A 21,694-nucleotide genomic window follows, 5' to 3' on the forward strand; every position below is an offset into this window, starting at 1 on the left:
GTAGTAGGCAAAGTCCAGAGGAAGAAAAGGGAATAGCTCTGTAATGTGTGCCTTTTTTAAAGCATAAGCAACACCCTTTCGTGTCTCATTGGCCACAATTTCACCATATGCTCTCAGTTCAACAGTCATTTGGCAAGTGATACTATATTAACTAGCTTAGATCAATTAAGATTCAGTGCCCTAAGGCTAAGAAGATCTCAGCCCCTGCTGAAGGAAGCAGATTCTCAGAGGAAGACAAAGAAAATGTGTCAGCAAAGAAGAAAGAGTAAATGTTCTAGGACTGGCAACCAACAATGACAGTCACTCCCACCAATATGGCAGATGATTTACTTTCTACAACATTTTGCTATCAAATAATGAAGCAAAGCATCTTGTAAATATATAATCATAATGAATACAAAAGGTTAGTGGAGTATTTGAGAAAAGTCAAAGTTCAATATACTTAAATATATGTGGTGCTAGGTATATAACACTGTAGAGGGAGCCCCACTGACTGGGGATGAAGAGACCTGAGATCTCTTCCCACACTAACTGACTGAGTTCTACCTCCAACACTAATTAGCTGGATGGTCTCAACCTGCCTAATATTGATTTCTTCCTTTTTTACATTGAATCACAATGCTGCCTTTATAAACTCCATAAAATTTTTACTTCATATCCAATGATTACTAAACATTATTGACATGAACCTGAAGTTAATGTTTCAATGAATACATGCAATAGGGAAGATTTCTGATTTTGAAGGCATTTTGAGTGTTTATCTTGCTGTGTCCTATCGGGGGATCCTGCCCCCAATAGTTAATGTGGGTTCTTTTCTATTTCCCTAAGCATCTCAGCTGGTTTTAGAAATAAAGGGAAAGAGTACAAGAGAGAGAAATTTTAAAACTGGGTGTCCGGGGGAGACATCACATGTCGGCAGGTTATGTGATGCTCCCTGAGCCATAAAACCAGCAAGTTTTTATTAGCAATTTTCAAAAGGGGAGGGAGTGCACAAATAGGGTGTGGGTCACAAAGATCACATGCTTCACAAGGTAATAGAATATCACAAAGCAAGTAGAGGCAGGGTGAGATCACAGGACCACAGGATGGGGCAAAATTAAAATTGTTAATGAAGTTTTGGGCACGCATTGTCATTGATAACATCTTATCAGGAGACAGGGTTTGAGAGCAGACAACCTGTCTGATCAAAATTTATTAGGAGGGAATTTCCTCATCCTAATAAGCCTGGGAGTGCTACAGGAGACCAGGGCTTATTTCATCCTTTAGGCTTCGACCATAAGAGATGGCTGCCTCCAAGGGGGCCGCTTATAGACCTACCCTCAGTGTGCATTCTCTTTCTCAGGGATGTTCCTTGCTAAGAAAAAGAATTCAGTGATATTTCTCCTATTTGTTTTTGAAAGAAGAGAAATATGGCTCTGTTACATCCAGCTCACCAGCAGTTAGAGTTTAAAGTCTCATTTCCATTGTTCCCTGAACATTGCTGTTATCCTGTTCTTTTTTCAAGGTGCCCAGATTTCATATTGTTCAAGCACACATGCTCTACAAACAATTTGTGCAGTTAACGCAATCATCACAGGGTCCTGAGGTGACATACATCCTCCTCAGCTTACGAAGATGATGGGATTAAGAGACTACCAAGTAAAGACAGGCATAGGAAATCACAAGGGTATTGATTGGGGAAGTGATAAGTGTCCATGAAATCTTCACAATTTATTTTCAGAGATTGCAGTAAAGACAGATGTAAGAAATTATAAAAGTAGTAATTTGGGGAACTAATAGATGTCCATGAAATCTTCACAATTTATGTTCTGCCATGGCTTCAGTTGGTCCCTCCATTCAGGGTCCCTGACTTCCCGCAACAGTGTCCTCCTCACCTTTTTCTTCCCCTCCCAAGTTCTCAGACAAGCCTGAGACCTGTGTTGTGGATCCTCTACTCCTGGTGCCTGGCCTTAAACCAAAGACTGTCAGTCAACATCTGAATGGCTCTTCAGAATGCTCTATAATGGGTTTACAAATGAACTCCTTTTCTGTCTTTGCATTTTAGAGAAACTAAGTGATTTAGGGGGAATGTCAAGGATCACAGTGACAATATGTTCTTTAAAAGAAGCTAGGAGACTGAGAGGGAACTGATAGAGGGCTGACAGGGCTCTGACTCCTTCTGCTCCTTTGCAGTATAAGGGATGCTTCATTAAGGGCTTTCAGTTGCACAGGATTCCTAAGTATTCCATTGATCTTCCCTCTCTCTGGTCACATTCTTTTGACTGAGATTCATTCCCTGATTTTACCTTGGCTCTGCTTCTCTTACTCACGGAGTCACTGAGTCAAACTTAACTGCCAGATCCATTCTTTTGAGAGCCCACATTTCTTGATTTTTTTCTTATTTAGTACAGTAGTTCTTGTCATTGTTTTTCCTTCACTCTTATAATACAAAGTTTTTAGCTGATTTAGCTGATTGCTTGTGAAAGAGTATGTTATAAAACCAGGTTTAATTCAACTGGAAGAGACATAGAGATCATCTAGATCCTCACTATTCAGAGTGTGGTCCACAGAACAGTAGCACTGGCCTCACCTCATTAGAATCTCAGACTAGTCCCAGACTCTACTGAATCAAAATCCACATTTTAACAAAAATCTTCAGGTGACTCATATGCATATTAAAGTTTGAGAAGTGCTGAACTAGAAGAGCCGCCCCATTTCACAGAGAAGCTAAGTGACTTTTCTATGGTCTCAAAGCAAATAGGTTGTCCCCAATTCTCCTGATTATTAAAACTGCATTCACTACCTCTGAAATACCATTGATTGATTTTTATACTTAGCTGGTTTATCCAACTTTATTTCCAAATAAGGTGTTGGGCACTGACATAAGGTATGCCAGTATTTGGCATTCAAATTCACTTATCTGACCCAGTGCTACCTATTATTCTAATAACATAGCTTCATAGTTGTCTGCAACCTTCTTCTCTTTCATTTCTTGATTTAATTATCTCACCAGGGCATGCTCTAGTCCAAACAATGAAGTGAGTAGAGCTTGTCTTTAATGTCTTTGTACTCACCTCTTTATTCCCACGCCCTGTTTGGATTTCCTTAGCAGATTACAAAGTGACCCTCCATCTGCTAATATTTTATTTACAATCCCTATACTTCTATCTATAAACAGAAATAGTCTAAAGCTTTCTTTTTATTTTAGTTCTTGGTTAAAACCTGAGGTTAAAATTATGGTTGCTTCACAAAATGGATAAGAGAGTTTGATCATTGATTTAAAAACCTACCAACCTTCTCAGTGAGGAATTAATTGTGTGGGTCATAATCCATGACTTATCTATATTGTTAACACTTTTACAAGATTATCATAGTTACAGAATCATAACTTCTGAAAATCAAAGCAGAACATTTTCTTAGACAAAATATACTGCCATGTTTGCACCATTGAGATTTCTGGTACCTCTTAAGAAAATTGCAAGAAAGGGTGCAGAAGGGGAAATATGTCCCTCAAACCTCCAACTCTACCTCTCCTTCACTGCCCCAATCCTGAAGAATACAGCCCCATGTATCTATAACTCTGTTCCTCTAACCACAGTTTACCCACACAATGCCTCCATTGGCATTCTTCTGATCCGTTTTATTTAACACCAAGCAGCTAAGTACACCAGGCCTAGGAGCCCTAGAACCCACTGCAATACATTCTTGGGATTTTCCATTTCAATGCTCTAACAGTAGGAAAAGAGCATTTAGGCCGGGCGCGGTGGCTCAAGCCTGTAATCCCAGCACTTTGGGAGGCTGAGACGGGTGGATCACAAGGTCAGGAGATCGAGACCATCCTGGCTAACATGGTGAAACCCCGTCTCTACTAAAAAAATACAAAAAAAACTAGCCGGGCGAGGTGGCAGGTGCCTGTAGTCCCAGCTACTCAGGAGGCTGAGGCAGGAGAATGGCGTGAACCCGGGAGGCGGAGCTTGCAGTGAGCCAAGATCCCGCCACTGCACTCCAGCCTGGGCGACAGAGCAAGACTCCGTCTCAAAAAAAAAAAAAAAAAAAAAAAAAAAGGAAAAGAGCATTTAGACAGCTCACAGTCACACTCAGGACATCCGACAGGGCACATCTGGGAGCATTTTGGGGTGACTCTCAGGCCCTCCCTGATCTGGAAAGGTTTGGTCATGACTCATGTTTCCGTAGCAAATGACAAGAAGAAGAATAGTGTCTGCCACTTACTAGCAAGTGTCCTTGCTGTTCTTGTCCTCATAAACTGTCTTTCCTAGTTTAGAATTGTTTCTTAACCTCAGGAACAGCCTGTGTGTGTAAGTTCCTGGGTAACGAATAAAAAGAAATCTTTAATTTTATCAATACCACCCCACCCCCTCAGTTTGAAGTCTTTGTGATTGGAAGAAGTTAAGGAATTTACAGGGAGTCTGAAGAATCTTAAAACTTATTCATCAAAGATAAATGTTACCCTATTCTGATTAACAGGTCAAATAGGCAATCGCCTCTGTAATGTGGCCTGAAGACATGAATCAACAAAAGGCCTGCCTACCCCATATAGTTCCATCTCTCTGGCCTGAAGTTCTGCCACTGATTCACTGATGATGGTCCCTTCTTTTCTCTCTGTGTTGCAGGGAGAAAAGGAACAAAAGACAGTGCATTTAAATCCGTGTATTCCACAGTGTGCCCAGGGCTAACCTTCTTCTACATTTTTCATTTATGACCAGCTGAGTACAGAGGCTTCCAGGTGGGTATTTGGGAAACAGCATTTCCCAAATGGATGGTGGAGGGAGAGTAGCATTCATGGAGAAAGGAGCACTTCTAAACTGGAAAAGACTTTCATGCAATGGGCTATAAAATCCAGGAAGAAGCAAAGTTCTCAGGAGTCACTGCTTTGTTTCTCAGTCTCCTCCAGCTCTAAGAATTTCCTTCTTTTGACAGGGGATCTCTTCATTCAGCAGTTCTGAGGTAATGAGAGTGGGAGAATAATGGGGGGAAGGAAATAAAGAAAATCAGAAAACAACAGCCTCTATGGTAGCTTGAAAATGAACCAAACAGTTTATTTATGCATGTGTTCATTTTATACAAATAATCCCAGAATCATACGTTGTTTTCACTATTTCTTGCATGTGGACCCATGGAGAAATCTTCCTATATTCCAACACCAGAACAGTGACAAAACAGTCTAAGAATTACAATAGGATGGGATATATGGGAACTATAACAAGGTAATCTCAGAGGTATCTGTAGGCACAGTTCTTAGTTCACTCTACAAGCTCTGAGTTGAAGGAACAGAGAAGCCCAATCTATAGTCAAATCCAGGAAACTGAACTCCCTAGAGGATATACTTATTCATCTATATTCATTCAACAAATATGGAATCCTTACTCTGGGCTAATCACTGGCAACCCAGATAGTAATAAGACTATTCTTAAATGACAGAGTCCTGTGATAGGATTGTAAAATGGCATCCAACTTAGAGAATTAGATAGGCAAAGTGGTGTGTATGTGTTCATGTTGTGAGAAATAATACTTTATGCATAGTGTATTAGGGTTCCCTAGAAGGACAGGACTAATAGGATATATATATATGACATATATATATATATGACATATATATCAGATATATGTGTGTGTGTGTGTGTGTGTGTGTATATATATATATATATACCAGATTAAGGGTGGGTCTGCCTTCCCCACCCCACTGACTCAAATGTTAATCTCCTTTGGCAACACCCTCACAGACACACCCAAGGTCAATACTTTGCATCCTTCAATCCAATCAAGTTGACACTCTGTATTAACCATCACAAGTTCACCCCTTGTCAACTTGAACCCATACACATCTCCTGAGATCATACATAATCTTCAAATAAAGACAATAAGAAGGTCATAATTATGCCTAACATAATACAACTATCCTTCATACAACCGGAAACTCACCAATCCCAACCCAAATACTATTACATAAAGTTAACAATATTTAAATGCTGATATTAAGTCAATGAATCTTATGTCACATGATAAAGGAAGAGGAAATAGAATGAAGATATTTTCTTAGTACAAGTGTATACACACATTTTTGTTTTTAACTAAAGAAGGAGGAAATACTCATGACAGTTATAGTCCTTGTGTCTGCAGCTGTTCGCGAGGTCATAGCTGGTATTGATGACCACCTTCTTCTACTAAGCTTTCTGTATTCACTTTGCCTTCAGCAAGCACCTTAGCAGGTCATGGTTTTTTCCTGGTGAAGTTATCTAAACCTTCATTCTTGAGGGGTCTGGACCATTTATAGTCCTGCCTGGATTGGGTTGTTGTAGTATCCCACTGACCTTAATCACAGGGCATGGTAATCCTGAAACACCCTAACAGATCTCCTGTATTCCATGCATACTCTTCCTTACCTCCGTTATGGAGTAGTAGACTGATTTCATCTTGATAGACCGGGTCAATCACCCCAGACAACACTGTAACTCCCTTCTTAGCCTGTTGACTTAAAAGTAGGAGGAGCCCAAAGTGTACAGTTGGCAACCTTAACTTCCAGTTTAATGGATTCATTGCCATGTCTCCTGGTGGCAGCATTCCTTCCTCTGGAACTGAGACCTCTAGGCCAGCAGAACGTAATGTAGCAGGAACAGGAAGCAAAAATTTTGCTAGTGGATCACTAGAAGTGATGGTGAGTGGTGCCACTTCCACTTCGACCCCTTGATTCCTGGACCCATGAATCCTGGCTATGGGTGAAAGAGTACCATATATTGGATGCTGATTCAGAGCATGCATGGCTTTCTGGAGAACTTTGCCCCAGGCTGGCAAAGTATTGTCACCTAGTTGGCATTGTAATTGTGACTTCAAAAAGCCATTCCACCATTCTATCAATCCAGCTGCTTCAGGATGACAGGGAACATGGTAAGACCAGTGAATTCCATGAGTATGAGCCCACTGCCGCATTGCCTTAGCTGTAAAATGAGTGCCTTAGTCAGACGCAATGCTATGTGAAATACCATGACGGTGGATAAGGCATTTTGTGAGTCTACAGATGGTAGTCTTGGCAGAAGCATTGTGTGCAGGATAGGCAAACCCATATCCGGAGTAAATGTCTATTCCAGTGAGGACAAAGCTCTGCCCTTTCCATGATGGAAGATATCCAATATAATCAACTTGCCACCAGGTAGCTGGCTGATCACCCCGAGGAATGATGCCATATGGAGGGCTCAGTGTTGGTCTCTGCTGCTGGCAAATTGGGCACTCAGCAGTGGACATAGCCAGGTCAGCCTTGGTGAGTAGAAGTCCAGGTTGCTAAGTCCATGTGTAACCTCCATCCCTGTCACCATGGCTGCTTTGTTCATGGGCCCATTGGGCGATGACAGGGGTGGCTGGGGAAAGAGGCTGAGTGGTAACTACAAAACAGGTCACCCTATCCACTTCATTATTAAAATCCTCCTCTGCTGAGGTCACCCATTGGTGAGCACTCACAAGGTACAAAAATACCTTCACAGTTTTTGACCACTAGGAGAGGTCCATCCCTATACTTCTTCCCCAAATTTCTTTGTCACCAATTTTCCAATCATGCTTCTGCCAAGTCCCTGAACATCCAGCCAAACAATTGGCTACAGCCCATGACTCAGTATATAATCACACATCTGGCCATTTCTCCTTCCATGCAAAGTGTACAACCAGATGCACTGCTCGAACCTCTGCCCACTGGGAAGACTGACCTTCACCGCTATCCTGCAGGAATGTCCTAGAAAGGGGCTGTAGTGCTGTAACTGTCCACTTTCAGGTGGTGCCTGCATATCGTGCTGAACCATCTGTGAACCAGGCCCTAGTCTTCTCTTCCTCTGTCAACTGATCATAGGGAACTCCCCATGAGTGCAGGCTGGGGAAGAGAAGGCAGGGTGGCAGGAGTGACCGTGGGCATTTGAGTCATTTCCTCATGTAACTGACTTGTGCCTTCAAGACCTGCTTGAGCCCAATCACATATACACCACTTCCATCTGATGATGAAATGCTACTGTGCATGACCCAGTTTATGGCTAGGTGGGTCAGAAAGCACCCAGTTCATGATAGGCAGTTCAGGTCACATGGTTACTTGATGATCCATAGTCAAATGTTCCATTTCCACCAAAGCCCAGTAACAGGCCGAAAGCTGTCTCTCAAAAGAAGAGTAGTTATCTACAGACAACAGGGCCTTGCTCCAAAATCCTAGAGGCCTCCACTGTTATTCACCTATGGGAGTCTACCAAAGGCTTCAAACAGCATCCCTATCTGCCACTGACACCTCAAGCACCATTGGATCTGCTGGGTCGTATGGCCCAAGTGGCAGAGCAGCTTGTACAGCAGCTGCGCCTGTTGCAGAGCCTTCTCCTGTTCTGGATAGCCCTCTAAACTGGCAGCCTTTCAGGTCGCTTGATAAATGCATCAGAGTAATGCACCCAAATGAGGAATGTGTTGCCTTCAATATCCAAATAGGGGTGCCTTTTTCTTGATTATAGGAGGGGCCAAATGCAGCAACTTATCCTTCACCTTAGGAAGAATATCTCAACAGGCCCCACACCACTGGACACCTAGAAATTTTACTGAGGTAGAAGATTCCTGAATTTCAGTCAGATTTATTTCCCATCCTCTGGCACACAAATGTCTCACCAGTAAGTCCAGTGTGTATGCTACCTCTTGCTCACTGGATCCAGTCAGCTTAATATCATCAATGTAATGGACAAGTGTGATATTTTGCAGAAGCAAAAAGTGATCAAGGTCTCTCGGAATAAGATTACGACACAAAGCCAGAGAGTTGATACATCCCTGAGGTAGGCCAGTAAAGGTATATTGTTGGCCTTGCCAGCTGAAGACAAATTGCTTCTGGTAGGCCTTATGAACAGAAATGGAGAAAAAGGCATTTGCCAAATCAATGGCGGCATACCAGGTACCAGGAGATGTGTTAGTTTGCTCAAGCAATGAAACCACATCTGGTACAGCAGCTGCAATAGGAGTCACCACTTGGTTAAGCGTATGATAATCCACTGTCATTCCCCAAGATCCATCTGTCTTCTACACAGCCCAAATGGGAGAGTTGAACTGGGATGTGGTGGGAATCACCACCCTGTCCTTGATGGTGGCACTAATCTCCACAATCCCTCCAGGGATGTGATATATATATATTTTTTATTTACTGCTTTTCTAGGTACAGGCAGCTCTAATGGCTTCCATTTGGCCTTTCCCACTATAGTAGCACTCACCCTACCAGTCGGGAAGCCAATGTGGATGTTCTGCCAGCTGCTAAGTATGTCTATGCCAATTATGCATTCTGGCACTGGGAAAATGACCATAGGATGAGTCTGGGGACCCATTATAAGTCAGATCTGAGCTAAAACTCCACTAATTACCTGACCTCCATAAGCCCCTACTTTAACTGGAGGACCACAATGACGTTTTGGGTCCCCTGGAATCAATGTCAGCTCAGAGAGCCAGTGTCCAGTAGTTCCTGAAATGTCTGGTCATTTCCTATTCCCCAATGCAGTTACCCTGGTAAAAGGCTGGAGGTCCCCTTGGGGAAGGACGGGAGAAAGATTCACTGCATAAATTGTCAGTAATGTAGTGGGGTCCTTCCTCAAGGGGACCTGGCCTCCTCTTCATTCAAGGGGTTATGGGTCTGTTAACTGGCTCAAGTCTGGAAATTGAGGGGCTGTGATTCTCTATTTTTATAATTCAAATTAGTCTTTTGTGTATTTGACCTAGAAGTTTTCTTTTGTATAATTTAAGTAGGAATGCAGTAAGCTTCCTATCAATTTCACTTCTAGAATGTGATTAGCCAATGTCAGAGCTCTACATGAGTCATACTATTCTGATTTCCAATTTGCCTCTCCTTTACATAGCTATGCCCACTTTACCTTTGACAGTTGAGTGCTGCCACTTGGCCTGGGCCACCTCAGGATCCAATTATTCCCATTGTACTTAAATTTTGTAGTTGAGTGACTGCCGTTCCAACCATTAGATCTGACATACAAAGAAGAGCAATTACAGAGCTCTTCAAAGATGCAGGTGCTGCCCTCAAAAATCCACTTCACAAGGTATTGGTCAAGGGTATATCTTCTGGACCCTCCCAGCTGGAATGAGTAGTTTTAAAGTGACTAATCTACTCCACCATGCCAATCTCCCTAAGCCTTTGGATCCCTTCCTCTACATCAAACTAAGGGAGATCAGGTATTTCCAGCTCGCTCACAGTGGGCCATCTTTTAATCCTTATTTCAGCTAACCAAGCAAATAAACTATTAGAACCTTTTTTAACTCCCCAAACTGCAGCATTAAATACAGAGTCCCTACTTAGTGGACCCAAATCAATAAATTCACCCTGATCCAACTCTATGTTCTTTCCCCCATTATCCCGTACCCTTAATATCCATTCCCATGCATGTTCTCCAGATTTCTGTTTATGTAAATTAGAGAACTCAAGCACTTCTTTTCCAGTGTAGTGCACTTTCTCAAGGGTGACACTGTAAACCTCACCTCTAGAGGCCCGCCAGGACTTTAGTCTAGTTATAAGTCTAGAAGCAAACAGGGGTTTTGGGGGTGGCTCCTGAGGAGAATCAACATTATTTTGCCTGGCAACTGCCTCAGGTGAGGCTATCACTGTTGCCTCAGGCAGCACTTGGGTTTATCTCCTCAGACAAAGGTAAAAAGGCTGATGGCAGCATGGATCAGGGAGAGGGTGTTGCCAGTACTGGGGATGGGGAAGCTGTTCTTTCTGGCAAAAAGGTTCATCAGAGTTTAAAAGCTCAGTGTCCCATGCTTCATCAGGGTCCTCCCACACATCCCCATTCTAAGTTGCAGGGTCCCATTTTTTTTTCCAATCAATGCACTCACTTTAACAGTAGACACCTGGAGAGGCTGTCCATGCACCTTTCATTATAGATCAGCCACTCACATGATAAGAGCTTGTGTCTGCTTTTCAACAATTTCAGCTCTTTCTCTACAGGAGATAAGATTCTTACTCAGGGCAATCTTAGCAGATTTGAGGCTCAGTATCTGCTCCTGAACCTGGGAGAAAGAATCCCTGAGGCCATCATCTTCTTTCATCACTTTGCCCACTGAACTTAGGAGCAACCAACCAGCTTCATTATGTTCCTTGATTCTCCACGTATGGTCAAAGGTATTATGTATAGAATCACTAAACTCCTTGCCTCTCATGAGCAGTGAATCAAGAGTGTCAAATGCATTTATTTTGCATATGTCTTACAACAGTTTATGCCAAGGAGTATTAATGTTCTCCACACTATTAAAAGTAGAATCCTTAGCATTTTGGGGTCTAATCATATTAAGCAGTCAACTCCAGAAACCCCCAAATCAATGAAAGAACCCCATCTTTAATATTCTGTTTCTCTAGAACCACTCCTGTTACCAAAATCTATTAGATTTTGTATTACATATAGATTATATTAGTAACAGATTATATTACTATTGGATTTTGTATTACATATAGATTACATTAGTCATCTATATGTATTAGGGTTCCACGGAGGGACAGAACTAATAGGATATATATATACACATACATATAAGGGGTAGTTTATTAAGTATTAACTTACACAATCACAAGGTCCCACAATAGGCTGTCTGCAAGCTTGAGGAACAAGGAGAGCCAATCTGAGTCTCAAAACTGAAGAATATGGAATCAGATGTTTGAGTGCAGGAAGCATCCAGCATGGGAGAAAGATGTAGGCTGGGAGGCTAGGCCAGTCTCGCCTCTTCACGTTTTTCTGCCTGCTTTATATTCGTTGGCAGCTTATTAGATTGTGCCCACCAGATTAAGGGTGGGTCTGCTTACAAAAAAAAAGTAGTCAGAAAGGTGTTAATAAAATGTGAGGAAAATAGAGTGATCAAGGGACAGAAAGTGCATATGAGGTCAAAGTGTAATGGAAGAATATTTTAAGGACCGGACACTGGGATCAGAGGGCAGGATCCTGGAGTACTGCCCAAGTAGAGGTTGGTTGATGGGGAAAGAAATAGAATATACTGGAGTCAACAATGTCTGGCAGTTTGGAGACTGGGTTGTTGGATTGTCTGACAAATGTTAAAATATCCTAGGACTGTGTCTCAAATAAATGGGGACAATGACTGACAGACATTCCAAAATCATCTATGAAGGAAAGGAACTGTAATGGTTAATACAGAGTGTGAACTCAATTGGATTGAAGGATACAAAGTATTGATCCAGGCTGTGTCTGTGAGGGTGTTTCCAAAAGATATTAACATTTGAGTCAGTGGGCCAGGGAAGGCAGACCCACCTTAGTCTGGTGGGCACAATCTAATCAGCTGCCAGTGAATATAAAGTAGGCAGAAAAACATGATTATTAATATTAATTTATAAATACTATATATATATTTTATTAAAAATATAAAATTTTTATTTTAAATTAATTAAATTATTTTATATTAAAAATAAAATAAACATACATTATTATTTAATATTATAATTTATATTATTATTTTATTAAATTTTAAATATTTTATTATAATAATTATTAATTTATAAATTTTAATATAATATATTTTTATAAATATAAATATTTTATATTTACATAAACATAAAATAAACATAAAAAATAAAAATTCATACCATTAATAAATTCATATATTTTAAATTAATAAAAAAATTAAAAACCTTAAATAAAATAAAATAAAATTAAAATTTATATTTAAAATAAATTTAATTTTAACAATAATATAATCTATTAATTTCTTAAATTCAATAATTACAATAAAAATTATACTAAATATAAATATTATATTTAATTATTTATTTAATTATAAAATATTATTTTAATAAATTATATATATTATTATTAATCATTTATATTTAATTTAAAAAATAATAAATATAAATAATAATATTAAATATTTATATTATATAATTTTAATATATTATATAATATAAATTTAATATATGAAAAGGAGAGACAGGCCTAGCCTCCCAGCCTACATCTTTCTCCATGCTGAATGCTTCCTGCCCTCGAACACTGGACTCCAGGTTCTTCAGTTTTGGGACTCAAACTGGCTCTCCTTGCTCCTCAGCTTACAGATAGCCTATTGTGGGACCTTGCTCCTCAGCTTGCAGAGAGGAGACTGCAGAGGAAGTTAGGTCTTCAAGAACATCTAGGTCTCAGTTAAGAAAAAGGAGTTGCAAAACCCCGTCTCTACTAAAAATACAAAAATTAGCCAGGCGTGGTGGTGCAGACCTGTAATCCCAGCTACTCCAGAGGCTGAGGCAGGAGAATCGCTTGAACCTGGGGGATACAGGTTGCAGTGAGCCAAGATTGCACCACCTCACTCCAGCCTGGGCATAAGGATGAAACTCCCTCTCAAAAGTTAAAAATAAAAGAAAAAAGGGTTGAAGAGTCTCACTCTTTGGGGACATAGAGGAGTGTATGTTAACAATGGAAGAAGGGCTAAAGGTCACCAACACCCCTGAAGAATTCTCAGGTCTTTGGTAGGGGTAAATGACAGTCTGACTCAAACTCAGTTTATGTTTCAATAAATATAAGAATCCTCCGTCTACTGAAGGAGAATTTCAATGTAACCATGACGTCTACACCCTATAAAACATTAACAGTATCAATATTAATGCAAGGAAAGCTTTTTATGCCAGAATAAATAAAAATAAAGGTATGAGTTTACATATGAGATAATGTGGCTCTCAGCAGGAATGCATAAGTTTCCTCTAAACTTGCTCTGGCTCACTCATACTCTTTGTCTCCTTTCATTTGCGTTTCTGGTTTCTTTTCTCATTATCGAAACTATTTACTTGACAGATGATAGAACCCCAGCTGAAGGTGGAGTACAATTAGCATATAAACAAGATTTTTAAAGTGCTGGAACAGAGATGGACTTTAGAGCCTTATGCTCTCTGGAGACTTGACCCCAAAATAATCAAGAGAGATTGTGCTTGGGCGATCCCCAGCCAGCCCTAAAAATGCCCGTGCCTTGCCTTGGGTGATCTAGGGTGCATCATCATATAACTTGGCTGCAAGTTGCCACCAGGTCTTTCATTTGGCTTTAATACTCTAAATAAAGAGTTAGTAACAAGTACATAGTCCTTGAAATAAATGTGGTAGAGTGGAAAAAATGAAGATATTAAGACTCAGATAAGCCTAGTTCTGAACGTCAGTTGTCATGCCCAACTGTACTTCCCGTGGCAAGTTACTTCAACTCTGAATAATAATAGCAGAAGTCACCATGTAAGATAAGTCAGCAAAGGGCCAAGTATTTTATGTGCTAAATCAGAATATCCCCTACTCTACTAGTATCCTGGGGTCAGCCTCCCCTAACAAAATAGCCTGAGCCCCTAGGCAACATGCTACATCAGAGAAGTCTAATATTTTCTCCAGTATTTCTAAGATGGGCCCAAATGTTCTTCAAATTTCTGCTGTCAGCTCACCTCTTACCTCTTCTCTCCCTCTTCCTCCTGAGATGTTGTTCTCTCTCCTTTCCTCTTTCATTGAAGGTTAAATAAGGCTCCTTCTCCTTAGGCCTCCACATAATACAACACAAAGTTTTTCCCAATGGTTTGGTGATATGGAAGCAATTACAGAAAAGGAAACAGGCTGGAGTTTAATATCACAGTCTTGCCAACCCCGCTACCACTTCTAGAACCTAGGCCTAAGGCTGCCATGTACCTGGGATCTCAACCTCCCACTGTGAGCTTTCTCTCATTCTCTCAGCTACAGGGCTAGAAAACAGAAATTTTCTGTTACTTTGTTATGCAGGGCACTTTTAGACCCCCTTAGTTTTATTTCATACCCCTGAGCTTTGCCTTCGATAACCACAAACGGCCCTTTAATGTGAGTTTTCTAGGCTGAATGATATGAAGCTTTGAAATGGCAATTTTTCTTGCACTTCTGATCAGGAACCCCTCTCTTATCAATAGTTCTTGTAAGTGGAAAGGAAGTAAATAGAAAAGTAATTCTCACCCTGTCCCTAGCATAGGGGTCATGAAGTTCTGGGATTCCATTCTCCTCTTATACAGATATCACTTTAAACCTGTGAGTAAATTTAAGCCTAGAGAATTGAAATAATTTTCTCAGTGTCATAAAGCTAGTAGGTAATATTTTAGAACTCAGTGCGTAGACTTCTGCTCCCTCTTGGAAGTCAGTTGCCATGTAAAAAGTCCAACCACCTTGAGACCACCATGATGTAAGGAAGCCCAGTTAGCCATGTGGAGAAAAAAAGCCTTGTAGAGAGCATTGAGGAATCAGACATATGAATGAAGCCTTCTTGGATCTCCCAGCCCATGTTAGGCACTAGCTGAATGCAGATGAATGAGTGACAACAGCCAGTGTCATATGAAACAGAACTATCTGGCCAAACCACATCCAAATTGCTAACTATTCCTGTTTATAAACCCAAAAGATTAAAGAAACAATAGATTAAAGACTATTTGATTTGACAAACAGTTGCATTCCTTCATTTATTCATGTACAATACATTCATTAAGCATCTACTATGTGCCGGGCACTGCTCTAGGACCAGTGGACTCCACCACGGAAGGGGTAAACAAGGCCTTTTCTCAAGGAACTTCAATTCTAATGCTAAGAAGACAGACAACACGTAAAGAAACAAATCAATAAAGTATAAAATGTTGGGGGTAGGTGGGGCACAGTGGCTCATGCCTGTAATCCCAGCACTTTGGGAGGCCGAGGCGGGCAGATCACAAGGTCAGGAGATCGAGACCATCCTGGCTAACATGGTGAAACCCTGTTTTTACTAAAAATAAAAAAAAAAAAAAAAAAAAAAATTAGCCGGGCATGGTGGCGGGTGCCTGTAGTCCCAGCTACTTGGGAGGCTGAGGCAGGAGAATGGTGTAAACCCAGTAGACAGAGCTTGCAATGAGCCGAGATCGTGCCACTACACTCCAGCCTGGGCAACTGAGCAAGACTATGTCTCAAAAAAAAAAAAAAAAAAAGCAATGTGGGGGGTAATGGTAAAAATTATGAAGAAAAATAGTGTGATCCAGGGATACAGGTGGGAGCAGGGAAGGATGTTGGTCAGGAAGCAGTGTCTATTTTTAAAGTCCTCTCTGAAAAAGTGACTTTTGAGCAGCTTTGAATGAATTGAGAGGGTGAACTATGTGAAGGAATGAAGGAAGAACATTCTAAGAAGAAGGAAAAACAAATAAAAGCCCTGAGGAAGAAACAAGCTTGGTTACTCAAGGAAGAGCAAGAAGGGCAGTGTGGCTGGAGTGATAAGAGAAAGGGATAAGATTGGAGAGACTCACAGGGGTCACACACTGGAGGGCCCACATGCCTCAGTGGGGAGTGTGGATTTTATTCTAGTGTGCTCTCGGAAGGCACTGGAGGTCTTTGAGCCATCTATCCTGGCTGCTGCGTGAAGCACAGACAACAGAGGGGAAAGCGTGTAAGCAGAGAAACTGGGAGGTTATTGTAATTGTCCAGATGAGCAATGATAGTGGCCTGAACCTGGGTGGTAAGAAGTGATAAGACACGGGATTTAGTCTGAACAGAGTACCTCAATTTCACATAAAATTATTATTCAGAGTGAATCCTCAGCTCTGAGGTTTGGAAGCATTTCCATTTTTTTAAACTGATGATTGAAAGAGCTGAGCTGAGTACTTCATCAATGCCCTGGGAGGCAATGCTTAGCATTCCAAGCCTGCCCTTTGAGTGCAGAGAGGCCCAAATCACCAGGACAGCACTCAGGTGGGCAGAGCAGAGATCTTATTGGATCCAAAGGGAAAGCCCCATGTAAGCATGCATCAAAGCGGCCTCTGCTTCTCTTCCTAGGTGAGAGATCAGCTAACTTTTCAGTCAGTCATACAACTATCATTGTGGCTGTCCTCTCTGACACCTTAGAGGAGATCTTAGTTGTTTGGCACGTTCCTTGGAGAACAATGGAATTAAACCTTTTGTAGCCTAACAAATATTCCTCAATATGCAGAGCTGATTTCTGGGGAAAAGAAGGACCAGTTGGCATATGGCATTCGGAATCTTCTGGAAAGGAAGTAACCTAGATTCCTACTCCTTCCTACCCAACATTTAAAATTACAGAAGCAGGAGTAGCCTGACCATGTTTTGTTGGCAGGAAAGGATCCTAAAGGCCCCAAAGACACCCAAAGAGGGGTGACGGGATGCCATGCTGGGGACTCAGGCTTATCACTGAGGCCTGAGGCTTATGGGTTTGAATCAACTCTGGGAGAGTGTATGGCTGAGGCAGAAAGAGGCTCACAGTGAAGTCAACAGAACTCAGGGTATTCCTTTGGGAGCAATGTTCCTTTGGGAGCATAATTCCTTTGGGAGCAATGTGAGAGTGTGAAACTTAGGGAGCTGTACCCTTGCAGCCTAAGTGTGGATTCAACAGTACTGACAATAGCCTAGAACTTTGAAGATGCCATGGGATTGGCAAATAGTTTTCAACAGGGATACCACGTGGCAGCGGGAAACATAAAGTGCATTGGATCAGACCCTGCTTTGTCACCTATTGTGTTTGAGCCAAAAGTCTGGCTCCCTTTGGACTGAGTGACTCCCTGGTGTTCAGAAAAATGGAAGAGAAAAGGGCATCTCATGAGATCCTGGATTTCCTACAAATAAGGATAAAAGTGCACCCTGGTGATTAACTGAAGAAATGAAAAGCACCATCTACTTACTTGGTAGTGGCCACATATGCAGTATGGTATATGGTACAGCATATATATGATAAATAATATATATACCTGATACGTATGGAAAAGACATGCTGCCTTACAATCATGAAAATTTGGCAAAAGCTGTCTTTTCTGGTAGGACAATGGGTGTTTTTATTTATCTTTTTAATTGTATGGACTTTCAAATACTCTAAAAATTTTCTACATGCATTACTTTTTCCAAAAAAAGTAAATCAAATATAAAAGAAGGGAATGTTTAGCCCTCATCCTGCCAGACAAATGCCCCTGCAGGTGACCCCAGGAACTTATCACCAATGATAACTTCCACATCCTTTTGTGGCTCCTGTGATAGCCATAGGTGGTGATTCCTAAGCCAGTGAGTGGCCAGGACCTGTGCTCCCCTCAGCAGGAATCCTGGCTGGCCTGTCTTCCCCAGCCCAGAATAGGACGAATAGGAGGACCTTCCTGGCCTCCTGTTACTGATCAGGCTCCTTCCCTCTACCGTTCTGGGGACGCTAATGAGGTGACCACTCATGGGTGTCAAGAAGGGATTTCCCACACAGGCTCCTTCGTACCACATGTGGCTTTGCAGAGTTTCACTTCAGGTGCCAGGTGGCACACCCACACAGAGACAAACAGACCCTCTCTCATATGATTTGCATGACCCGGCCTATCCTCCTGGGGTCACTTCATTGTCACTAACATTTACATATGGCACTCACCTGGCCTGAGCTCTGTGCTGAAGGCTGAGACGCACGCAAAGATGAAAGCTCCGACTGTCTTCAACACATCTTCAATCTAGATGGGACCTGGGGGACATAGAAGAAAGAGTCGCTGACACAAAGTAGAACATGCTGAGGGTTAAAATAGGGATAATCTCCTGATTGACTTCCTCCCATGCCAACCAAAATTACTCCTATCTGTTATCAGGTTCAGCCTTCCAAACCTCTCCAATGAGTGCCCTCGTATCCCTTCCCACCACCTCTGCAATGGTTCAGTCCTCATCCAGCTGTTACCAAGGCTCTTGTACTGGCCTCTGACCACCATTCTTCCTTCATGCATTTGCATTGCTAGAAGGTAATCCTTCATTGCTGTGTTAGTCAGCATTCTTCAGGGAGATAGAACCAATAGGCTATATAGGGTGAGTGTGTGTGTGTGCGTGCGCGTGTGTGTGTGTGTCCTGTCCTTAAAAACATTGAATAGCATCCCATTACCTTCATGAGGAAGTCTTAACTCCTTAGCACAACACTTTCTTCTATGTCCCCCAGGTCCCGTCTAGATGCCTTTCCCAGTGTAACTGTAACCTATCTTTCCCACCTGAGCTCTGTCTTTAAATTTTTTCTTCCCGCGCTCCAGCCCCAAGAAGAAGGCCCCTATAGCCATCCCCCTCCCCACTTCGCTCCCCACAAACACAGCACTTCGAGAGGCCAAGTCGGGAGGATCACCTGAGGTCAGGAGTTTGAGACCAGCCTGGCCAACATGGTGAAATCTCATCTCTACTAAAATACAAAAATTAGCCAGGCGTGGTGATGGGCTCCTGTAATCCTAGTTACTTGGGAGGCTGAGGCATGAGAATTGCTTGAACCCAGGAGGCGGAGGTTGCAGTGAGCTGAGATCACGCCACTGCACTCCAGCCTTGGTGACAGAGCGAGACTGTTTCGAAAACAAACAACAACAACAACAAAAATACTCTAACAAGACCAGATTTATCAACATTCCTTAAATTCAACATAGCCTGAAATATCCTTTTCTTTAACTTCTGCTTTTCTTTTCTCTTTTTCTTTTTTCTTTTATGAGATGGAGTCTCACTCTGTTGCCCAGGCTGGAGTGCAGTGGTGCCATCTCAGCTCGCTACAACCTCTGCCTCCCGGGTTCAAGCAATTCTCCTTCCTTAGCCTTCCGAGTAGCTGGAATTACAGGCACACACCACCACAATCAGCTGATTTTTGAATATTTAGTAGAGACGGGGTTTCACCATGTTGACAAGCTGGTCTCGAACTCCTGACCTCCAGCGATCTGCCCTCCTCAGCCTTCCAAAGTGCTGAGATTACAGGCTGAGCCACCTAAATTCTGCTTTTCAAAATTCTGTTCACTCTTCAGGGTACAATTCAAATGTTTTCTTTTCCACGGAGCCTTTTTTAGACTCCAGCTGGGAATTAATCCCACCTCAGACCACAACACTTGGCTTATATCTTCTTAAACGCATTCATTGTGTTATGCTTTGCCGTCATCAACTTAACCTTGAGCTCCCAGAAAACAAATACCACATACCACATGTCATTTCCCTTTGTGTCCTCAACAACACAGGGCATTGCACACAGCAGACACTTCTCCTCCTCTTTGAATCAAGAAGCAAGTCATTCTTATTTTATTTTCAATACAAGAAATATTTAAGAAGCCCCATGACTAAGGGCATGGTCCACAGATGCCAGGTGACTGAGAGGTACTAATTGATCCAAGGATGGATATCAATCTTCATAATTTAATTTTGTTCAGTGAATTTACTTATATTGGTGTCTCTTTCCCTCCCCAATACTCCCTCTCTCTCTGTACCCACACACACAAACACACACTCACACTCACACACACATCTCCTATATATCCCATTGGTTCTGTTTCCCTGGAGAATCCTAATATGGCAATGAACTCTTAATGGGCCGGAAAATTAAGCCACTCCTGCCAGCATAGAGAGCCTGGTCCCAAGAGAAGTTGCATGTCAATACAATACAGTTTTTCATATAGGAACATGTTTTCCCTAGCTCTGACATTTCCCCCACGTGAAGGGATGTCCGTTCATGTGACATTCCTGGCCCTTCCCACCCTTCACCTGGTTGGTGAGTTGGAGGGAAGCACCAGACAGAGTCTTCCAGCCCCTTCCTCTGTTTCTTCTTATTCCCTTCTGCCTTCTTATGCTCAAAGTCTTACCTGGAAATATGTCCCCTGCTGGGACAGGGTAGGCAGATCTGCTCAAATAGCAGGGTCTCAATCCTGTGCTCAAATAGCAGGGTCATTTGTTTCTCACTGTAAGTTGCTTCTTCCCATGTAGCTTCTGGCAAGTAATAAAGATAATATTTTTGTCTCCCTCTTTACTGTTGTGTCTCCTGTTCAGAATCCCAGGCAGGGAGGAGGCCCCCAGGCAATGCATGTATCTTGACTTCACAGCTTCTGAAGTGTGCCTACCTAATGAATAGCCCAAGGTGGGCCCTTGGACAATGCCCAAGAACGCTGGAGTGATGGAGCTGAAGTGGTCTCAAAGGTGTCGAGTCCAGCCCCGCTTGGTACTGAGGAGGATTATTACCCTTGCTTCTACCACATGGGAGGTCATGAGGAGCAAATAAGAACATATATGTAAAAATTTCTGTAAAGCCCATTCTGGTATAAAATGCAAGGCAGAATTACTATTGTGGCTGCCGTAATCCTGTTGATGTGGGATCCCAGATACCCACTCCACCAACGTCCACCCAAGCTCCCTAAGGCCATTACATTCATGCCCTCAATAAAGACAGTTTTCCCAATCTTATACTTGGTTCCCGGCCAAACCGCTTCCAAACCTGACTTTGAGGCTTCCCTCCCTCTCCTTCCTTCTCCTCTCCTCCATCCCCTCCCTCTCCTTCCTTCCCTCCTTTACTTATCCAGGACAAGGAGATGGGGTTAGAGGGGTGAGATGTGGAGAAAGGCACAAGCATGACCCAACCTGAGGGTATTTTTCCTCCACTGCTCAAGCAGATAATGTATTTTATAGTCTGCCAGTCCCCAGAGAAAGTTGGGAGCTTTTTGGTTTTATGCCATATTTGGGTGCACTCACCTCCTTTGGGGAAAAGGAAAACATTCCAGCAGCACAGAGCAGTCCTGCCTGCACAGAAAGTCCTCCTGCAGCCTTAACTCACAAGCCCTCGGAATTCCTGTAGGTGGGGCCAGGAGACTGGTGAGTCTGTGAAAGGGACGGTGCACCTTGCTGCTGCCCGCTTCAGCTCTCTGCCAGAGAGCAGCTCTGCTTCCGAGATGATAGCAGCAATCCCACCTCTAGCTCCCGGCTCCCATTTGGTGGAAAACTGTCTGAGCAAAAATCTC

General features: G+C 42.2%; 1 protein-coding gene and 1 pseudogene across 14 annotated transcripts in view; one reads left to right on the plus strand and one right to left on the minus strand.

The window, feature by feature from the left end:
• MRPS14 (mitochondrial ribosomal protein S14) overlaps positions 1 to 21,694 on the plus strand; it is an 868,813-nt gene that overhangs the window by 639,191 nt on the left and 207,928 nt on the right. The window contains exon 1 of one of the 14 annotated variants that reach the window (XM_050767375.1): positions 13,256 to 13,259. The exons of the other annotated variants lie outside the window; for them this stretch is intronic. The gene's annotated coding sequence lies outside the window, so the exon portion shown is untranslated. Of the gene's footprint in view, positions 1 to 13,255; positions 13,260 to 21,694 lie in introns of those variants that run through there. 14 annotated transcript variants of the gene reach the window in all.
• Positions 6,097 to 11,283, minus strand: LOC126956907 (uncharacterized; annotated as a pseudogene).

The sequence above is a fragment of the Macaca thibetana genome, chromosome 1, assembly GCF_024542745.1.
Source record: "Macaca thibetana thibetana isolate TM-01 chromosome 1, ASM2454274v1, whole genome shotgun sequence".
Taxonomy (NCBI): Eukaryota; Metazoa; Chordata; class Mammalia; order Primates; family Cercopithecidae; genus Macaca; species Macaca thibetana.